We start from the raw sequence: 21,352 nt of genomic DNA, 5'->3' as shown, positions 1-21,352 counted from the left end.
CATGGATATATAGGGCAAGAGATCAAAAATGGTTTAAAATTACATTTTGGTATTATAATTGGAATCTCAGTAAGTAGTCATCAAAATGAAAGAGACATAAAAGATTGACAACATTGATTTCTGGAATTCATAGTAACCTAAACTTCCGCTTCTATTAAAAACCCACTCTCTTGTATACACTTTCATTTGGCAGCTTTCTCTTGGAAAATACTGTAGTCAATATTTCCTAAAGGAAAACCAACATGAAACTGGGAGTAAATTTTAATTTGTTGGTTGAAAATAAGCTCACAGAAAAGTCTGCTTACCATATAAAATTCTGTAAGGAATTTGGTAGAAATGCAAAATGTCAAAACAAAATATAATAGCTATTTTCATGACTCAAACTAAATCTGAAATAGTGTTGAAATGACTTGAAAACAAAAGGTCTGCATGCTGCATAATCTTATGTAATTAATGTATTATTTCTCTTTAAATATAGTTTGCTAACATTTATCCTTTATACAAAAAGCAACTGAGTATATAGTATTGATGTTAATAATGGAGCAAAGAGACGAGAAATGTATTATTTGGCTTCTATTTTCCTATGAAGCATAACCTGTGTTGATCAGGTTACCCATGTCTAATATCTCATCTATTCTCAACAAAAAAATACACAGAAACTTCTAGGACATTGAAATCAAACATTTTAGGGCACTTCCTGCATTGTTAAGTCAGGGTCACCTATTCTTTAGCTACCCAGATCATGCCTTTTTAAAATTTCTGATCTGACCAAAAAATATTTCAGTTTTATTTCACCTTGTTCCCCACATGAGAGAGAAACTTTATCCTTTTTTTAGTCCTTCCCTTAGATTTGGCATTTATATTTTATTTTTTTGGATCACTCGACTTTTCTAAGAACCTTGGCCAGACATTTATTACTGAGTAATTCCTCCCATGGTGGCTCATATTAAGATAACTCAAATGTGATTTCAGATCAGACAATTCAAAACGCATCATGTCTCCTTGGTATGTGTCAAAGCCTAGGGAGTGAGAATGTAACTCAGGAAATATGACAGGTATTTCTTCTGCTCAGAGCTCCCACAAACATATTGGACAGTCACACCATAATGCTAAAGGTTTCTTGTAGAATGAGGCCCCACTTATATTTCACCACTTGCAGGGTGACTATGTTATATTCTGGGGGAAGAAAGAGCAAGAACTTGGCATTCTCTTCTTGACCCACTTTGGAAAAGTGAAAATAAGAACATGCAAGTGGTAGAAAGATCATGTGTATGGCAGAAGGCATCAGGATGGTGTTCAAAACACTGCTCAGGCTCTTCCTCCATTTTAGCCAAGTAAACTCTGATCAGACACATCCTCCCACAGATAACTATAAATTCTGGGCAAAAAATAAATAAATAAATAAAATAAAAGTAAATGAAGGTACTGAAGAAAAATCAAACCTAGGCAAGTATGAAGAAAAGTTAATAATTAAAAGAAAAATGGCACAGAGCAAGTGTTTCATTTATTATGGCTTGAAGCTTGAAGGTAGATTCCATTTTATACTATTCAAGGCAGTAAACACTACAGTAGAAAAACCTACCATCTTTATTTCTGCTTTTAAAAAATCAGAACACAAAGTCCAGAAAACCACACCTGCTGGAAATTGAGACAGAAAATCCTGGAAAAGAGAAAACGGGGAGCCTTACATTTTGTGTACAAACTATATCAACATCTGTAGATGATCACCTCTGAACCACACATGCATAAGGCAGACTCCAAAAAGACCCCATCAAAAGCTAAAAGAACTAAGCTAAGATTAGAGTTGCCTCCCTCCACAGGGAAGACAGAGACTGCAGTGTGAATTCATCCATATTAGCTGTCTGCTTGTGACAGAGTGGAGCAGAGAGAAATAAAGGACATCAGCAAAATGACACAGTAGACAGCTCCAAAATCCTGTCACTCCAAAAAAATATTTCAAAAACAAGCAGAAACAGAAGAACTGCCAGAACTCTATAAAACAAAGGTAGATAGCAAACAGTTGGATGTTGTATCAAGACAAAGTAACTTTGATTTGTTTGTCACTCCATATTTTATTTTCTATAGGATTTAAAACACAAATTCATAAAAATGATTACACATCCATGTTACAATGTGAGAAGATGAAATTTGTGACAATGACAATATATGAGGCAGGGAAAGCACTATGTTGGAAAGGAGTCTTTGCATGCTATTAAAGGTAAGTTTTATCAATTTGAACTGGATCAAACTTGTTCGACCTGTCTTTTTTTTTTGTCTTTTTTTCTTTTTTTTTTTTTTTTTTTTTTTGAGACGGAGTTTCGCTCTGTCGCCCAGGCTGGAGTGCAGTGGCCAGATCTCAGCTCACTGCAAGCTCCGCCTCCCGGGTTTATGCCATTCTCCTGCCTCAGCCTCCCGAGTAGCTGGGACCACAGGCGCCCGCCACCTCGCCCGGCTAGTTTCTGTATTTTTTAGTAGAGACGGGGTTTCACCGTGTTAGCCAGGATGGTCTCGATCTCCTGACCTCGTGATCCACCCGTCTTGGCCTCCTAGAGTGCTGGGATTACAGGCTTGAGCCACCGCGCCCGGCCTTTGGACCTGTCTTGTTGTTGTTTTGTTTTAGGCTTTTAACAGCCTAAAGCCATGAGTTTTACTTTCTGTCTCTAGTGATAAGCAGATAAGAGAAATGAGGAAGGGGCTTTATTGGCCCAAGCAAAAAACTAAGCACCCATGACTGTATTCTCTCCCTTGGACACCCGTGAGCTAGATAATTAGAAACTTAGAATATTAATTGTAATTCCCAGTGTAGCTACTAAGAAGAAAACTAAAAATAGGTACATAAAGGGAAATAAGAAAAAAATAAACAAAATGAAGGGAGGAATGGAAAAAATGAGGAATAAACAACACTTAAAGAAATGGGAAACAAATAGCAAAACAGCAAAGGTTGTATCAAGACAAAGTAACTTTGATTTGTTTGTAACTCCATTTTTTTATTTTCTATAGAATTTAAAATACAAATTCATAAAAATGATTACACATCCATGTTACAATGTGTGAAAATGAAATTTTATTTATTTTTTAAGTTTATTTTTATTACTGGTTAGTTTTATTTACTAGTTATTTTTATTACTGGTTAGTTTAAATATAAACAGATTAAACCATATAAAATAAAGAGATTGGTAAATTTAAACATGAGCTGACAGTATGCTATTTACAACAGACTCAATTTAGATGCAAAGATACAAACAAATCTCAAAAATGATGTAAGACACTTCATACAAATTATAACCAAAAGGGAGATGGAGAGTCTGTAGTATCAGACAAAATAGACTTCAAGTCAATAACTGCTATAAGAGCCCAAAATGATTATTATATACTTAAAGACTCAATTCTCCAAGGTCATGCAACAGTTGTAAGCCTACATGTGCCAAACAACAAAGCCCCAAAATATATAAAGGAAGCAAACACTGAAAATATCAAAAGGAGAAATAAACAGTTCTAAATAATAATTGGAGACTTCAATAACTCACTTTAGTAATAAATATAATAGCCAAATTAACAAGGAAACAGAGCTCCAACACCACTATACACCAATTAAACTGGATCCATGTCAAGACGGCCGAATAGAAACAGCTTCAGCCTCCAGCTCGCAGTGTGAGTGACACAGAAAACGGGTGATTTCTACATTTCCAGCTGAGGTACTGGGCTCATCTCACTGGAGCGTGTCAGACAGTGGGTACAGGACAGTGGGTGCAGCCCAATGAGCGACATCAGAAGCAGGGCAAGGCATCACCTAACCGGGGGGAAGGGAATTCCCTTTCCTAGTCAAGGGAAACTGTGACACACAATACCTGGAAAATCGTGTCACTCCCACCCTAATACTGCGCTTTACCAAGGGTCTTAGCAAACGGCACACCAGGAAATTATATCCCGTGCCTGGCTCAGAGAGTCCCAAGCCCGCAGAGCCTCCCTCATTGCTAGCACAGCAGTCTGAGATCAAACTGCACAGTGGCAGTGAGGCTGGGGGAGGGGCGTCCACCATTGCTGAGGCTTCAGTAGGTAAACAAAGCAGCAGGGAAGCTCAAACTGGGTGGAGCCCACCACAGCTCAAGGAGGCCTGACTGCCTCTGTAGACTCCACCTCTGGGGACAGGGCATAGCCAAACAAAAGGCAGAGAAGCATCTGCAGATGTAAATGTCCCTGTCTGACAGTTTTGAAGAGAGTAGTGGTTTTCCCAGCATGGAGTTTGAGATCTGAGAATGGACAGACTGTCTGCTCAAGTGGGTCCCTGACCCCGAGTAGCCTAACTGGGTGACATCCTCCACTAGGGGCAGACTGACAACCTTCACTTCACATGGCTGGGTGCACCTCTGAGACAAAGTTTCCAGAGGAATGATCAGACAGCAACATTTGCTGTTCAGCAATATTCTATCTTCTGCAGCTTCCGCTGCTGATACCCAGGCAAACAGGGTCTGGAGTGGACCTCGAGCAAACTCCGACAGACCTACAGCTTAGGGTTCTTATGGTTAAAAGGAAAAATAACAAACAGAAAGGACATCCAGACCAAAATCCCATCTGTACGTCACCATCATCAAAGACTAAAAGTAGATAAAACCACAAAGATGGGGAAAAAGCAGTACAGAAAAGTTGAAAATTCTAAAAATCAGAGCATCTCTCCCCTTCTAAAGGAATGCAGCTCCTCACCAGCAACAGAACAAAGCTGGATGGAGAATGACTTTGACGAGTTGAGAGAGGAAGACTTCAGACAATCAAACTTCTCTGAGCTAAAGGAGGAATTACGAACCCAGCAAAAAGAAACTAAAAACCTCGAAAAAAGATTTGATGAATGGCTAACTAGAAAAACGAATGCAGAGAAGTCCTTAAACGACCTGAGAGAGATGAAAACCATGACATGAGAACTACGTGACAAATGCACAAGCTTCAGTAACTGACTCGATCAACTGGAAGAAAGGATATCAGTGATTGAAGATCAAATGAATGAAATGAAGTGAGAATAGAAGTTTAGAGAAAAAAGAGTAAAAAGAAATGAACAAAGCCTCCAAGAAATATGGGACTATGTGAAAAGACCAAATCTACGTCTGATTGGTGTACCTGAAACTGATGGGGAGAATGGAACCAAGTTGGAAAACACTCTGCAGGATATTATCCAGGATAACTTCCCCAACCTAGCAAGGCAGGCTAACATTGAAATTCAGGAAATACAGAGAATGCCACAAATATACTCCTTGAGAAAAGCAACTCCAAGACATGTAATTGTCAGATTCACCAAATTTGAAATGATGGAAAAAATGTTAAGGGCAGCCAGAGAGAAAGGTCGGGTTATGCACAAAGGGAAGCCCATCAGACTAACAGCAGATCTCTCAGCAGAAACTCTACAAGCCAGAGGAGAGTGGGGACCAATATTCAACATTCTTAAGGAAAAGAATTTTAAACCCAGAATTTCATATCCAGTCAAACTAAGTTTCATAAGTGAAGGAGAAATAAAATCCTTTACAGACAAGCAAATGCTGAGAGATTTTCTCGCTACCAGGCCTGCACTACAAGAGCTCCTGAAGGAAGCACTAAACATGGAAAGGGACAACCAGTACCAGTCACTGCAAAAACATGCCAAAATGTAAAGACCATAGATGCTAGGAAGAAACTGTATCAACTAATGAGCAAAATAACCAGCTAACATCATAATGACAGGATCAAGTTCACATACAACAAAACTAATCTTAAATGTAAATGGGCTAAATGCTCCAATTAAAAGACACAGACTGGCAAATTGGATAAAGAGTCAACACCCATCAGTTTGCTGTATCCAGGAGACCCATCTCACGTGCAGACACACACATAGGCTCAAAATAAAGGGATGGAGGAAGATCTGCCAAGCAAATGGAAAACAAAAAAAGGCAAGGTTTGCGATCCTAGTCTCTGATAAAACAGACTTTAAACCAACAAAGATGAAAAGAGACAAAGAAGGCCATTACATAATGGTAAAGGGATCAATTCAACAAGAAGAGTTAACTATCCTAAATATATATACACCCCACCCAATAAAGCAGCACCTACATTCATAAAGCAAGTCCTTAGACACTTACAAAGAGACTGACTCCCAAACAATAATAATGGGAGATTTTAACAGCCCACTGTCAACATTAGACAGATCAATGAGACAGAAAGTTAACAAGGATATCCAGGAATTGAACTCAACTCTGCACCAAGCAGACATAAAGACATCTACAGAACTCTCCACCCCAAATCAACAGAATATATATTCTTCTCACCACCACATTGCACTTATTCCAAAACTGACCACATAGTTGGACGTAAAGCACTCCTCAGCAAATGTAAAAGAACAGAAATTATAACATACTGTCTCTCAGACCACAGTGCAATCAAACTAGAACTCAGGATAAAGAAACTCACTCAAAACCACTCAACTACATGGAAACTGAACAATCTGCTCCTGAATGACTACTGGGTACATAACGAAATGAAGGCAGAAACAAAGATGTTCTTTGAAACCAATGAGAACAAAGATACAACATACCAGAATCTCTGGGACACATTTCAAGTAGTGTGTAGAGGGAAATTTATAGCACTAAATGCCCACAAGAGAAAGCAGGAAAGATCTAAAATTGACACCCTAACATCACAATTTATAAAACTAGAGAAGCAAGAGAAAACACATTCAAAAGCCAGCAGAAGGCAAGAAATAACTACGATCAGAGCAGAACTGAAGGAGATAAAGACACAAAAAACCGTTCAAAAATCAATGAATCCAGGAGCTGGTTGTTTGAAAAGATCAACAAAATTGATAGACCACTAGCAAGATTAATAAAGAAGAAAAGAGAGAAGAATCAAATAGATGCAATAAAAAAATGATACAGGGGATATCACAATGGATCCCCACAGAAATGAAATGCAAACTACCATCAGAGAATACTATAAACACCTCTACACAAATAAACTATAAAACCTAGAAGAAATGGATAAATTCCTGGACCCATATACTCTCCCAAGACTAAACCAGGAAGAAGTTGAATCCGTGAATAGATCAATAACAGGCTCTGAAATTGAGGCAATAATTAATAGCCTACCAAGCAAAAAAAGTCCAGAACCAGATGGATTCACAGCTGAATTCTAGCAGAGGTACGAGGAGGAGCTGGTACCATTCCTTCTGAAATTATTCCAATCAATAGAAAAAGAGGGAATCCTCCCTTACTCATTTTGTGAGGCCAATATCATCCTGATACCAAAGACTGGCAGAGACACAACCAAAAAAAGAAAATTTTAGAACAATATCCCTGATGAACATTGATGCAAAAATCCTGAATGAAATACTGGCAAACCAAATCCAGCAGCAAATCAAAAAGCTTATCCACCATGATCAAGTGGGCTTCATCCCTGGGATGCAAGGCTGGTTCAACTTATGCAAATTAATGTACACAATCCAGCATATAAACAGAACCAAACACAAAAACCGTATGATTATCTCAAAAGATGCAGAAAAGACCTTTGACAAAATTCAACAGCCCTTCATGCTAAAAACTCTCAATAAATTCGGTATTGATGGAACATAACTCAAAATAATAAGATCTATTTATGACAAACCCACAGCCAATATCATACTGAATGGGCAAAAACCGGAAGCATTCCCCTGGAAAATTGGCATAAGACAGGGATGCCCTCTCCCACCACTCCTATTCAACATAGTGTTGGAAGTTCTGGCTAGGGCAATCAGGCAACAGAAAGAAATAAAGGGTATTCAGTTAGGAAAAGAAGAAGTCAAATTGTCCCTGTTTGCAGATGACATGATGGTATATTTAGAAAACCTCATCGTCTCAGCCCCAAATCTCCTTAAACTGATAAGCAACTTCAGCAAAATCTCAGGACACAAAATCAATGTGCAAAAGTCACTAGCATTCTTATACACCAATAACAGACAAACAGAGAGCAAAATCATGCGTGAACTCCCATTCACAATTGCTTCAAAGAGAAAATAATCCAACTTACATGGGATGTGAAGGAACTCTTCAAGGAGAACTACAAACCACTGCTCAGTGAGATAAAACAGGACACAAGCAAATGGAAGAACATTCCATGCTCATGGATAGGAAGAAGCAATATTGTGAAAATGGTCATACTGCCCAAGGTAATTTATAGATTCAATGTCATCTCCACTAAGCTACCAATGACTTTCTTCACAGAATTGGAAAAAACTGCTTTAAAGTTCATATGGAAACAAAAAAGAGCCCACATTGCCAAGACAATCCTAAGCCAAAAGAACAAAGCCGGAGGCGTCACGCTACCTGACTTCAAACTATACTACAAGGCTACAGTAACCAAAACAGCATGGTACTGGTACCAAAACAGAGATATAGACCAATGGAACACAACAGAGTCCTCAGAAATAATATCACACATCTACAGCCATCTGATCTTTGACAAACCTGAGAGAAACAAGAAATGGGGAAAGGATTCCCTATTTAATAAACGGTGCTGGGAAAATTGGCTAGCCATAAGTAGAAAGCTGAAACTGGATTCTTTCCTTACTCCTTATATGAAAATTAATTCAAGATGGATTAGAGACTTAAATGTTAGGCCTAATACCATAAAAACCCTAGAAGAAAACCTAGGTAGTACCATTCAGGACATAGGCATGGGCAAGGACTTCATGTCTAAAACACCAAAAGCAACGGCAGCAAAAGCCAAAACTGACAAATGGGATTTAATTAAACTAAAGAGCTTCTGCACAGCAAAAGAAACTACCATCAGAGTGAACAGGCAACCTACAGAATGGGAGAACATTTTTGCAATCTACTCATCTGACAAAGGGCTAATATCCAGAACCTACAAAGAACTCAAACAAATTTACAAGACAAAAACAAACAACCCCATCAAAAAGTGGGCAAAGGGTATAAACAGGTACTTTTCTAAAAAAGACATTTATGCAGCCAACAGACACATGAATAAATGCTCATCATCACTCGCCATCAGAGAAATGCAAATCAAAACCACAATGAGATACCATCTCACACCAGTTAGAATGGCGATCATTAAAAAGTCAGGAAACAACAGGTGCTGGAGAGGATGTAGAGAAATAGGAACAATTTCGGTTGGTGGGACTGTAAACTAGTTCAACCATTTTGGAAGACAGTGTGGCAATTCCTCAATGATCTAGAACTAGAAATACCATTTGACCCAGCCATCCCATTACTGGGTATATACCCAAAGGATTATAAATCATGCTGCTATAAAGACACTTGCACACGTATGTTTATTGTGGTATTTTTCACAATAGCAAAGACTTGGAACCAACCCAAATGTCCATCAATGACAGACTGGATTAAGAAAATGTGGCACATATACACCATGGAATACTCTGCAGCCATAAAAATGGATGAGTTCTTGTCCTTTGTAGGGACATGGATGCAGCTGGAAACCATCATTCTCAGCAAACTATCGCAAGAACAGAAAACCAAACACCACATGTTCTCACTAATAGGTGGGAATTGAACAATGAGAACACTTGGACACGGGAAGGGGAACATCACACACCGGGGCCTGTTGGGAGGTGAGGGGAGCGGGGAGGAATAGCATTAGGAGATACACCTAATGTTAATGATGAGTTAATGAGTGCAGCACACCAACATACCATATGTATGCATAGGTAACAAACCTGCATATTGTGCACATGTACCCTAGAACTTAAAGTATAATAAAAAAGAAAAAAAAAAAGAATCACATGGAAAAAAACCACACTATTAAACCAAACTGACATATACAAAACTTTTACCCAACAAAAGCAGAATACACATAGTTCTCAAGTGCACATGGAACATTACCCAGAATAGAACGTATTTTATGCCACAAAATAAGTGTTAAACTTTTAAATATTGAAATCACCCACAAAGCATATTTTTAATCACAGTGAAATAAAACTAGAAATCAATAACAGAACAAAACTTTTTAAAAACCCAAATATGTGAAAATTAAACACAATTATAAGTTAACGTGTCAAAGAAGAAACCACAAGGTAAATTATAAAATAGTTAGAGAGTAATAAAAATAAAATCACAGAATCCCATAACTGATGAGACACTAGGAGTGACACTAGCAAAATTGTGAACTAGGAATCACTAAGTTCGTATTTCCCCACAGAAACATCAAAGATAAAAACAGACACGTTTTTATACATGTCCTGCAAAGGCCTTACACTTTCACTTAGGGATAATCACCAGACTCAGAGAAGGTAAAGTTAAGTGGTGATGGAGTACACCAGCACAGAGACAATCTGGTGAATATTCCCTACCTCCCTGCTATTTTGTCACTCAAATAAACCCCTATCAAAGTACTAGCTGATGAGCTAAAGGCATAGAGACCTTGGTGATTACATGCAGTAAGAAATAATCTTTGCAAAATAACTGGAAAAGCCTTAGAAATTTGGCGACTGCAAATTTTAATAATCAAAATAAACAGCAAACCTTGGGTGGAGGGGGAAAATTTAATTTCCGGAGTTATCCCATTCTAATCATAAAATGCCTAATTTTCAACCAAAAGTCACAAGGCATGCAAAGAAACAAGATATCATGGCTCATTCAAAGCAACAAAATAAATAGAAATTTTACTTGAAGAAGTGAAAACATTGGACTTACTAGATAAAGGCTTTAGAACAATTGTTTTAAATATATTCAAGGGGTTTAGGGGCAACATGGACAATAAACTAAAAGCTTTATATATATATACACACACATGCACACATACATGACTATATATACACACATATTCATAACTCTATATATAGTTATATTTCTGTATATATGACAAAATGAGAATATCAATAGATACCAAAATTGTAAAAAGTAGCTAAAAAGAATTCTAGATCTATGCATTTTAATAAGTGAAACAAAAAATTTACTACAGGGGTTCAACAGCAGTTTAAACAAGCAGAAGACAAACCAGTAAATTTGAAGATGAGAAACTGAACCTATTAAATCTAAGGAATACATACAGAAAAAAAATTAAGACAATTAAATAGAGCCTAAGGGACATGGGAGACACCATCAAATATTTGAGCCAACATGTGTATATACTAATATCAGACAAAATACACTTATAATAAGCTGTTAGAAGAGTCAAAGAAGGACGTTACATAAGTTTAAGGGTTAATTCACCAAGAAAATATAACAACTATGAATATATATGCACCAAACAGGAAGCCCCAAAGTATATGAAGCAAACATGTGCATAATTAAGGGAAAATTAGACTAAAATAACAGTTATATGAACAATTATAATAAAACAATATCTCACTTTCATTAATGGATAGAATAACCAGGAAAAACAACAAAGAGAGGACTTGAACAACACTATAAACCAATTGTACCTTACAGATATGTACAGAACACTGCGTTCAACAACAGCAGAATACACCTTTTTCTCAAGTGTACATGCAACATTTTCTGGCATAGGTCATATGTTAAGTACAAAACAACTATTAATATATTTAAAAATTTTAAATTATATACAGTATCATTTGCAATCACAATGGAATGAAACTAATATCAATATTAGAAGAAAAACCGTAAAAGTCATAAAGACATGAAAATGCAACATCACACTAATAAAAATCCAAAGGGTTACAGAATAAAGGATACTTTAAGATGAATGAAAATTTTAAAAATGCCATAAGCTGTAGGATAATTGCACAATCAGTTCTTAAAGAGAAATTTATAGGTGTATATGCCTAAATTAAAAAAGAGAAAGTTTAAATTACAAAAGTTAGAAATGAGTGGATGAATGCCACTAGCCCTACTGTACCATCCTGTAAAATTTCAGAAATCAGGTAGCCTTCTTTTATTATGTCCTGTGTCTCTATCAACTCTTTAATGCCAGCTGACAATATTTCTGCTGCTATAATCTGATCTCTATTTCTAGATTCAGCTAAGACAGCTGATTAAATACATGGATAATCACTCTATAGAGTGGTATTTCAGCTACACCCTTGGTATTCTCTCCAGAACATACTTTCTTATTTTCACACTGGAAACAAGTGGCTAAGACTCACGTTTGAATTTCCTTCTATTTATTTTTCTTCTCTTGCATTACACTATAAGCAGTAAGGAGAATCTTAACAGAATAAGTCCTGACCCTTATGCCTTCATTTAATTTTAATTAGCCCATTAAAGCCTCTCTATCCAAATACAGCCACGTCAAACGCTGGATCTTTAATATATGAATTCGGGGGAGACAAAATTCAGACCATAATAGAAAGAGAGAAAGACACACACACACACACAAAACACACACACAAATATTCAAAAAAAAAGAAGAAAGTAATGGAGAAAATAAGGTATAAAAAAGTTATAAAATCTACAGGAAACAAATAGCAAAATGTCCAAAATAAATCTTTTCTTGTTAATGATTACTTTAAAGGTAATTGGATTAGACTATCCAAAAAAATGGCAGAGATTGACAGAATACATTTTTTAAAAAATTTTTTTCTCTGTCTTCTGTGTACAAGAGACTCCCTTTAGACCCAAGGGAAATGAATAAAGCAGATATTTCATGCAAAGAGAACAACAAGAAAATGAGATGATGAGTGGATAAACAAATTGTAATATGCACATACAATGAACTGTTATTTTGCAGTAAAATGAACCACTGACACATGCTACAGTATAGATGAACTTCCAAAATATTGTGCCATGTAAAAGAAGTCAGGCACAAAGTATCACAGTTTGTTTGAGTCCACTTATATGAAATAGTCAAAGTAAATAAATCTATAGAGACAGAGTGCAGATTGGTTTTTCCAGGGGCTGAAAAGAGTGAGGAAGTGATGAGAAACTGCTCAACGTGTAAGAGTTTTACTCTGGAGTGTTTTTGAAGCAGATACAGGTGATGGTTGCACAACACTGTGAATGCATTAAATACCCCGGAATTCTTAACTTTAAAATGTTGAAATTATGTTATGTAAACTTTATCTCAATAAATTACTTTTTTTTTTTTTGAGGCGAAGTCTCGCTCTGTCGCCCGGACTGGAGTGCAGTGGCCAGATCTCAGCTCACTGCAAGCTCCGCCTCCCGGGTTTACGCCATTCTCCTGCCTCAGCCTCCCGAGTAGCTGGGAATACAGGCGCCCGCCACCTCGCCCGGCTAGTTTTTGTATTTTTAGTAGAGACGGGGTTTCAGCGTATTAGCCAGGATGGTCTCGATCTCCTGACCTCGTGATCCGCCCGTCTCGGCCTCCCAAAGTGCTGGGATTACAGGCTTGAGCCACCGCGCCCGGCCAAAATTACTTTTTTAAATGAGACAAAACCAGTATTTAGATGAAAATAAAATGGTAAATAAAGGAAAAGTGTTTAGAAGAATATGCTGGATCCAAAATTTATGATTAATATTATCCAGAATATGAGCTAAATCACTCTACATGGAAGCAACAGAAAAATGTGACAAATTCCCAATAGAAAAGATAGTAACAGGGACAAACCCTAGATGACACAGATGTTGCCATAAGCAGACAATGCATTTATTTTAACTATGCTTGACTATATAAGGAAAATATGTCATACTGAATGAAGTGATAGAAAATTCAGCACACATAACAATTCCAAAGGAACAAGCAGAAATTTCAGACCAAAAAATATACCTGACTTCAAACTATACTACAAGGCTACAGTAACCAAAACAGCATGGTACTGGTACCAAAGCAGATATACAGGCCAATGGAACAGAATGGAGGCCTTAGAAATAACATCACACTTCTACCACCATGTGATCTTTGACAAATCTGACACACACAAGCAATGGGGAAAAGATTCCCTATTTAATAAATGGTGTTGGAAAAACTGGGTAGCCATATGCATAAAACTGAAACTGGACCCCTTCCTTACACCTTATACAAAAGTTAACTCAAGATGGATCAAAGACTTAAATGTAAGACCCAGGACCATAAAAATCCTGGAAAAAACCCTGGGCAATACCATTCAGTACACAGGCATGGGCAAAGACTTCATGTCTAAAACACCAAAAGCAATGGCAAAAAAACGCCAAAATTGACAAATGGGATCTAGTTAAACTAAAGAGCTTCTGCACAGCAAAAGAAACTATCATCAGAGTGAACAGGCAACCTAGAGAGTGGGAGAAAATTTTTGCAATCTATCCATCTGACAAAGGACTAATATCCAGAATCTACGAAGATCTTAAACAAATTTACAAGAAAAAGCAAACAATCCCATCAAATAATGGGAAAAGGATATGAACAGACACTTCTCAAAAGAAGATGTTTATGCAGCCAACAAACATATGAAAAAAACCTCATCATCACTGGTCATTAGAGAAATGCAAATCAAAACCACAATGAGATACCATCTCACTCCAGTTAGAATGGTGATCATTAAAAAGTCAGGAAACAACAGATGCTGGAGATGATGTGGAGAAATAGGAATGCTTTCACACTATTGGTGGAAGTGCACAATAATTAGTTTAACTATTGTAGAAGAGAGTGTGGCAATTCCTCAAGGATCTAGAACTAGAAATACCATTTGGCCCAGCAATCCCATTATTGGGCATATACTCAAAAAATTATAAATCATTCAACAATAAGGACACATGCACAACTATGTTTACTGTGGCACTATTCACAACAGCAAAGACTTGGAACCAACCCAAATGTCCATCAATGATAGACTGGATTTAGAAAATGTGGCACATACACAGCACGGAATACTATGCAACCATAAAAAATATGAGTTCATGTCCTTTGCAGGGACATGAATGAAGTTGGAAACCATCATTCTCAGCAAACTATCACAAGATCAGAAAACTAAGCACCACATATTCTCACTCATAAATGGGAGATGAATGGTGGGAACACATGGACACAGGGAGGGGAACATCACACACTGGGGTCTATGGGGGCTGGGGGACTGGAGGAGGGATAGCATTGGGAGAAACACCTAATGTAGGTGACTGGTTGATAGATGCAGCAAACCACCATGGCACATATATACCTATGTGACAAAACTGCACGTTCTGCACATATAACCCAGAACTTAAAGTATAATAATAAAAAAACCATAAATTTTAAAAAGAATTGGATGGGGTAACAGCATAATAGGGATCACAAAAAAGTGTCAATGAATTTAAAGATATATCAATAAAAAGTATCCAATCAGAAAAACATTTTTAAAAGATTAAATAAAATAACCTTAAGATTCTGTAGACAAATTCAAAGAGTCTTATGTGCATATGCTCAAAGACATAGAAGAGGAGAAAGAGAATGAGACAGAAAATATTTGGAAAAAGAATGATGTAATATTTCCTTCTACCATACACACATATTAATTTGAGATCGATCATAGAACAAAATGTTAACCCTAAAATTATATGTTTTTAAAAGACAACATTAAAAAATATTTTTTGACTTAAGATAAGCAAAGGTTTACAGAGGGGACACTGAAACTAAAGAAAATAATTAGAATTATTCAAAACTGAAAACTTCAGAGTTTCATTAAGAATATGGACAGGCAAGCCATAGATGAGAAGAGAATATTCACAAAACATGTGTAGAATGCAGATATCCCTGATGTATCAATGATGTTTGCAATTCAATAATGGAGACAAGCAACTCATCACACATGGGGAAAATTTTTGAATATATTCCTCACAAAAGAAGGCCTAGAATTAATCATTAAACACATAAAACATGCTTAACATTATTAGGCATAAGGAAAATGCAAATTAAGTTCACAATGACATATCTCTACATAAGCGCCAGAATGACGAAAATTAAAAGAATATACATACAAATATTTTAAAACAAGACTGATACCATCAAATGCTGTCAAGGATATGAACATATAAAAACTTGTGTTCACAGAAATACTTGTTCAGAGCAGCTTTATATATAATCATGAAAAATTGGACACACCCTAGGTGCCTATCAATTAGAACATAGATAATCAACTGTGATGTAATCCCACAACAGAATATGACAGGAAAAAATAAAGAAATAATTTTCCACTTGACACTATAAATGAGTCTCAAAAATATGCGAAGTACAAATATGCATTGTATGATTCACTTTATATAAAGTTTTAAAATAGACAAAATTAATCTATAGTGGAAGAAAAATCATAATATTGTCTCTTAGATTCAATGGCAGGGACTCAGAAAATACGTAAGAGAATTTCTGGGGCAAAAATAATGCTTTATATCTTGATCAGCATTTGATTTACAGTGATACTTGCATTTATCAAAACTTATTTAATATATCAAAACTCATTTCATAACTTCAAGAGTCCTGTACTTCATTCTATATAAATTTTACCTCAACAACAACTATATGTAAAATATATATATAATTATTAATGTCTAGTTAATAATACACTTGCTAAAGCATTTAGGGGAATTGTACTTGTGCCATTTACTTTGAAATGCATCAGTAAATGAGATGAATTGATGAATGGTTAAAGATAGACAGATTGATAAAGAAATGTTAATGGTAGAATTTAGGTGGTAAGTATATGGATGTTAACTTTGATATATGTTTTAACCTTGATATTTATTTGAATATTTTCATAATAAAATACTGGAATAATAACCAGAAGGAAAAATATCTTATGCTGATATGAAGAACTGTAAGAATGTTGCACAGAATGACTCTAATACTACCAACGGAGAGAAATCATTGACGCTAAAATACGTTTTATCACTGTCATACATTTTTATAACGATGAAGGTATACAACTGTATAATTCCTATATAACTGCTTGTTTTAGAAGTATGAAGATTTAGTCACCATATGTCATTTATCGTAAGGACATAAGAAAATAACTTGGCATTTGTTGGGCAATTGCATTTCAATCAAATTGATGTGTACTCAAGTGATTAGTTCTAGTGTTATTGTTATAGTGAGGACACAGAGGTCTGTTTGAACATGCTCAGATTGGCGTAATGGAATTTTTACCAAAAATGTCAGTTTTCCCCCTACAGCTCTAATCCCTAAGCTATTTTTTCTCCATCTGTCTTATGACTGTGTTTTTAAACTTACAGTTGCATTTAATTTATATTGTAAAATGAATATAAATATAAATTTTTAAATAAAGACTATGTACAATTTTGGGATAGAGTAATATCAAATTGAGTGTAAGAGCACTATTTACCTAAGGTTAAAAATCATTCATTTGGGAGGCAAGAGAACTCTGTTTTATATCTGCCACTAACTGGTTGTGTGACCTTATACAAATCAATGCAATTTAAACCCATGATGACAAACATGTACTTAATAACCGGAATGGTCCCGTTGCCTCCTCCAAATCTCAGTTTTCTACTTAGATTTTGATTAAATGATTTCTCAGATATTTACTCATTTTGAGTCTCGTATTTTCCTTCTGTGAAACAAATACAGTTTAACCAAGTTTTTGTCTAGTAGTATTCCAGGCACTGTGCTAAGTGGTCTGTGAGTAAAGGTAAATGGAATAGGGTAGTCACCTTTACAGAGTTCACAGACTAATTGAGAAACAGGCATGAGATCTGTAAACCACTGTTATATACTAGTAGGTACCATGGGTGAGCAGCTTAGAAAAAGAACACATGACCCAGTCTGGTTATAGAAATCAGGGAAGTTTCTCTTCTCTCCATATCTGAATTGAGTCTAAAAGAATGAGAAAGGGTTAGCTTCATACTAGGTGGGGGGGAAGTGCCTTAAAAAGAAGCTGGGAACTGTTGCTAAGGACTGAGTGTGAAGCTGAGGGAGAAAAGGCTAAGAAAGAAGCAGTGAGAGGACTCTTCCACATGTACCTCTATGAAAGTGGATGACTGACACTACTCCTGGCCTGATCTACAAAGGCAGAAATTTGATTATGTTAAATCTGGTTAAGAAATAGAATATAGACTTTAGTCCATGGTGTGATTTGCCGAATATATGAACCTCTGAGGCACCCCTGAGGTTATTAGCAAAATATTTCTTTACCATTAGGTAAAGAAAGGTCAGATGCATTTATCCACAGCACTAGCAATGGATTAATAACTGACTGCCACCAGAGGCCAGAATATCAGCAGGCTTCAATAATGAATCAAAGCAACGTAACAGAAACTGCAGCAGCAGCAATTGCTTACCATATATTGAGGACCAAAGGGAAATATGCATTGTACTCAGTGTTTAAAAATACAGTCATTCCTCCATACCTAGGATCACCCTCTGATTCCAAAATCGGCAGATGGTCATTCTCTGATACAAAATGGCATGGTATTTGCATATAACCTATATACATCCTTACATATACTTTAAATCACCTCTAGAATACTTATAATTCTTAATACAATGTAAATGCTATGTAAATAGTTGTTATGCTATATTGTTTGGAAATTGATGAGAAAAAAAAGTATGTATGAGCTTAGTACAGACATGCTTTTTTCCCCAATATTTTCAATCCCCAGTTGGTTGAATCCATGGATGCAGAACCCATGGGTGCAAAAGGCTGACTGTATGCCATTTCAATGAATCCTCACACTCCTATGAGATTGAAACGACCTTTTATTTATTTCCACTTTACAGATAAGACCATTAAAACACAGTGAAGATAACATAATTTGATAAAGATTCCATAACTAGTTAACCTGAGCTAAAGTTGTCTGTTTTGACTTTCAAAGTTATTTCCACCCTGAAACTCAACATAGTCTTCCAGTCCCAGCTTGTCATCAAGATCATTGGGGAAAGGTTGAAAGAAAACCAGGTTCCCAAACCCTTGCCCAAGATTTACAAAGTCAGAATTTGTGCTCTGGGACCTTAGTAGTTGCAATTTTTAAAGAACTCTATAATTTTGATGATCAACCTGGTTTGGAAATGACTGGCCAATTTTAATTCAAGCTAAATGTAATCCATTAAAAGGTATGAAAGATTTAAGTTAACATTGTATGGGGAAACTGGAGCATTAGGAAGGATAATAAATTAAGCAAAATGGGCCCCCACAATCTCAACATGCATTTGGATCATATTTGAAACATGTTCAAAATGTATAGACCAAGTGATGACATTCTCGAATTACCAAAGCTGTTATTTAAAAAAAAAAAGTAATGCTGATGTTCCATGAAGTGTACTTTGAATGGCAAGGTCAGAGACTGTTAACTTATTAAAGACAGGGATCTTTTCATTTCAATTAATTAAGTATATACCTAGCACAAGGCAACAGGTGTTTTTTTGTTTGTTTGTTTGTTTGTTTTTTGGTTTTTTTGTTTTTTTTTTTTTTTGTTGTGCTGTTGTTATTGTTGTTTTTTGAGACAGAGTCTTGCTCTGTCGGCCAGGCCGGAGTGCAGTGGCACTATCTCGGCTCACTGCAACCGCTGCCTGCCGGGCTCAAGCAATTCTCCTGCCTCAGTCTCTCGAGTAGCTGGGATTACAGGTGTGTGCCACCACACCTGGCTAATTTTTGTGTTTTTAGTAGAGACGGAGTTTCACCATGTTGGCCAGGCTGGTCTCGAACTCCTGACCTCAGGTAAACTGAATGCCTCAACCTCCAAAAGTGCTGGGATTACAGGCGTGAGCCACCGTGCCTGGCCAGGTGTTTTTATACATTTATTGGATAAATGACTCTCCCTGCTCCTCCAGGAAGAATTCCTGCATCTGATTAAGACCTTTTGTTTGTACTTTCCTTAAAATCTGTGTATATAGATGTGCACTTACAATAGTATATAGAAGTGGAGCTTTTGCTTCTTTGTTCCTTATTTCTTTTCATGGATAAGTTACTTGAGGGTAAGGTTTATATCATTTTCTAGATGTATTCTCAGTACTGAGGACAGAATGTAAAAGGCACTCAGAAAATGTGTTTTTTTTAAAATAAATGATTTGTAAAGGCAAAACCTGCTTTTTCTCCCCCAAAGTGGGAACTGATCTCCCACTGACACGTAGTTCCCTAAATCCATGCATGATCACATATTCTCAGGAGAGGGCAGGAAGAGGTACATATTAAAGTACCCATATTAAAGACAAAAGAGAAATGGGTGTCTGGGAAATGACACCTTGGCACAGAAATTCACATGCAGCTTCATCCTTAGATCAGACACAGAGTGCAAAGGACTGAGCAAATGAGGAAATGTCTCCCCAGTACTAGACTTAATACATCAGCAGTTGTCATTTTCAACTGGTGTTTCTTGTCGTGGAGGGCAGCCGCTCTGCCAGGCCAGAATTAGTTTGGCCACTGTCAAGGTCATTGTCCATTCTCAGATCTGGCACTGAGTCTAAAGTCTGGCAAGCCTGGCTTCTCAAAGTGGATTAGGTGGGCTCTGGGAGGTGTGCTTTGGCTGCACTCCCAATTCTCATACCTAAAGACTGGTGATGTTCTCTGAGGATGGCTGCCTCTTCAGTCTCTCTTTGGATCTGAGTCAAGCTCCCTGACCTTAGGCCTGTACACTATTTCAGACACTGCAATTGCCCATGCCTGCCCTGCTACAGCAATAAGCTGTGTGTTATCATCATCGTAAGTATATTCTGGCAGGAAATACATAAGTTAACCTGAGGCTAAGGCCCAGAATCAGAAAATGAGTTATAGAAGACAAAAACAAAAATAATCAATGAATGGATGGATGGATGGATGAATGAATGAATGAATCTCTTTTAAAACACATGGATAATTACATGAAATCCCATCTCTGTTTCCCTCTGCCAGTTCCTTAAAATTGCTTAAATTAATAAAATTTATATGTAAAAATGGGGTTATATTAAAAGGCAGCCTAAGTCTTTTCCAGAAAAATCAATGAACTAGTTATACAACCCAGGGGAAATAACTATCTTTGCAGGCCTTTTGGCCCGTCTTAGTTTCTGTTTGAACTCCCTAGGCTTTCTCACCTCAAAAGAGGTAGTTGGATGCAGTTATTGTTTACACAGCGAAGAAAGAAAAGAGGTAGTAATATAAATTTGAAAGTGAATTTCAAAATCCAGTGTAAGAAAAGGGGAGATGGTCTGACTGGCCTAGAGAGGTGAACAGTAGTTCAGAGGTATTCTTATTTATTCTATCCCTTATTAGATTTGTGTATTTCACTGTTAAATACACTCTCATGGTGGAATGTGGAAAGAAGTGAGACAGTGGTCAGAGTGCTTGTGGCTTTGTGGCTTGTGGCTCTTCTGTCTTATTCTCTCCCACCCTTCTCTCTTCCTCCATTCACATTCACATAGGTATCTGCATCTATCCATATATACCTAGATTTAGGAATACATCTATAGATACATATTTATATGTGTAATATATAAATGATCTATAAAAAATAGGTAGGTATATTGATATATTGTAAACTAACAGCAAATTTTTGTAAGCTGGAATAGGATATTCAGCAGGCCAGCAGCCCAAAGG

This window comes from Trachypithecus francoisi, unplaced genomic scaffold (genome assembly GCF_009764315.1).
Source record: "Trachypithecus francoisi isolate TF-2019V2 unplaced genomic scaffold, Tfra_2.0 Lachesis_group17, whole genome shotgun sequence".
Classification (NCBI taxonomy): Eukaryota; Metazoa; Chordata; class Mammalia; order Primates; family Cercopithecidae; genus Trachypithecus; species Trachypithecus francoisi.
This window is presented reverse-complemented; position numbering follows the sequence as displayed.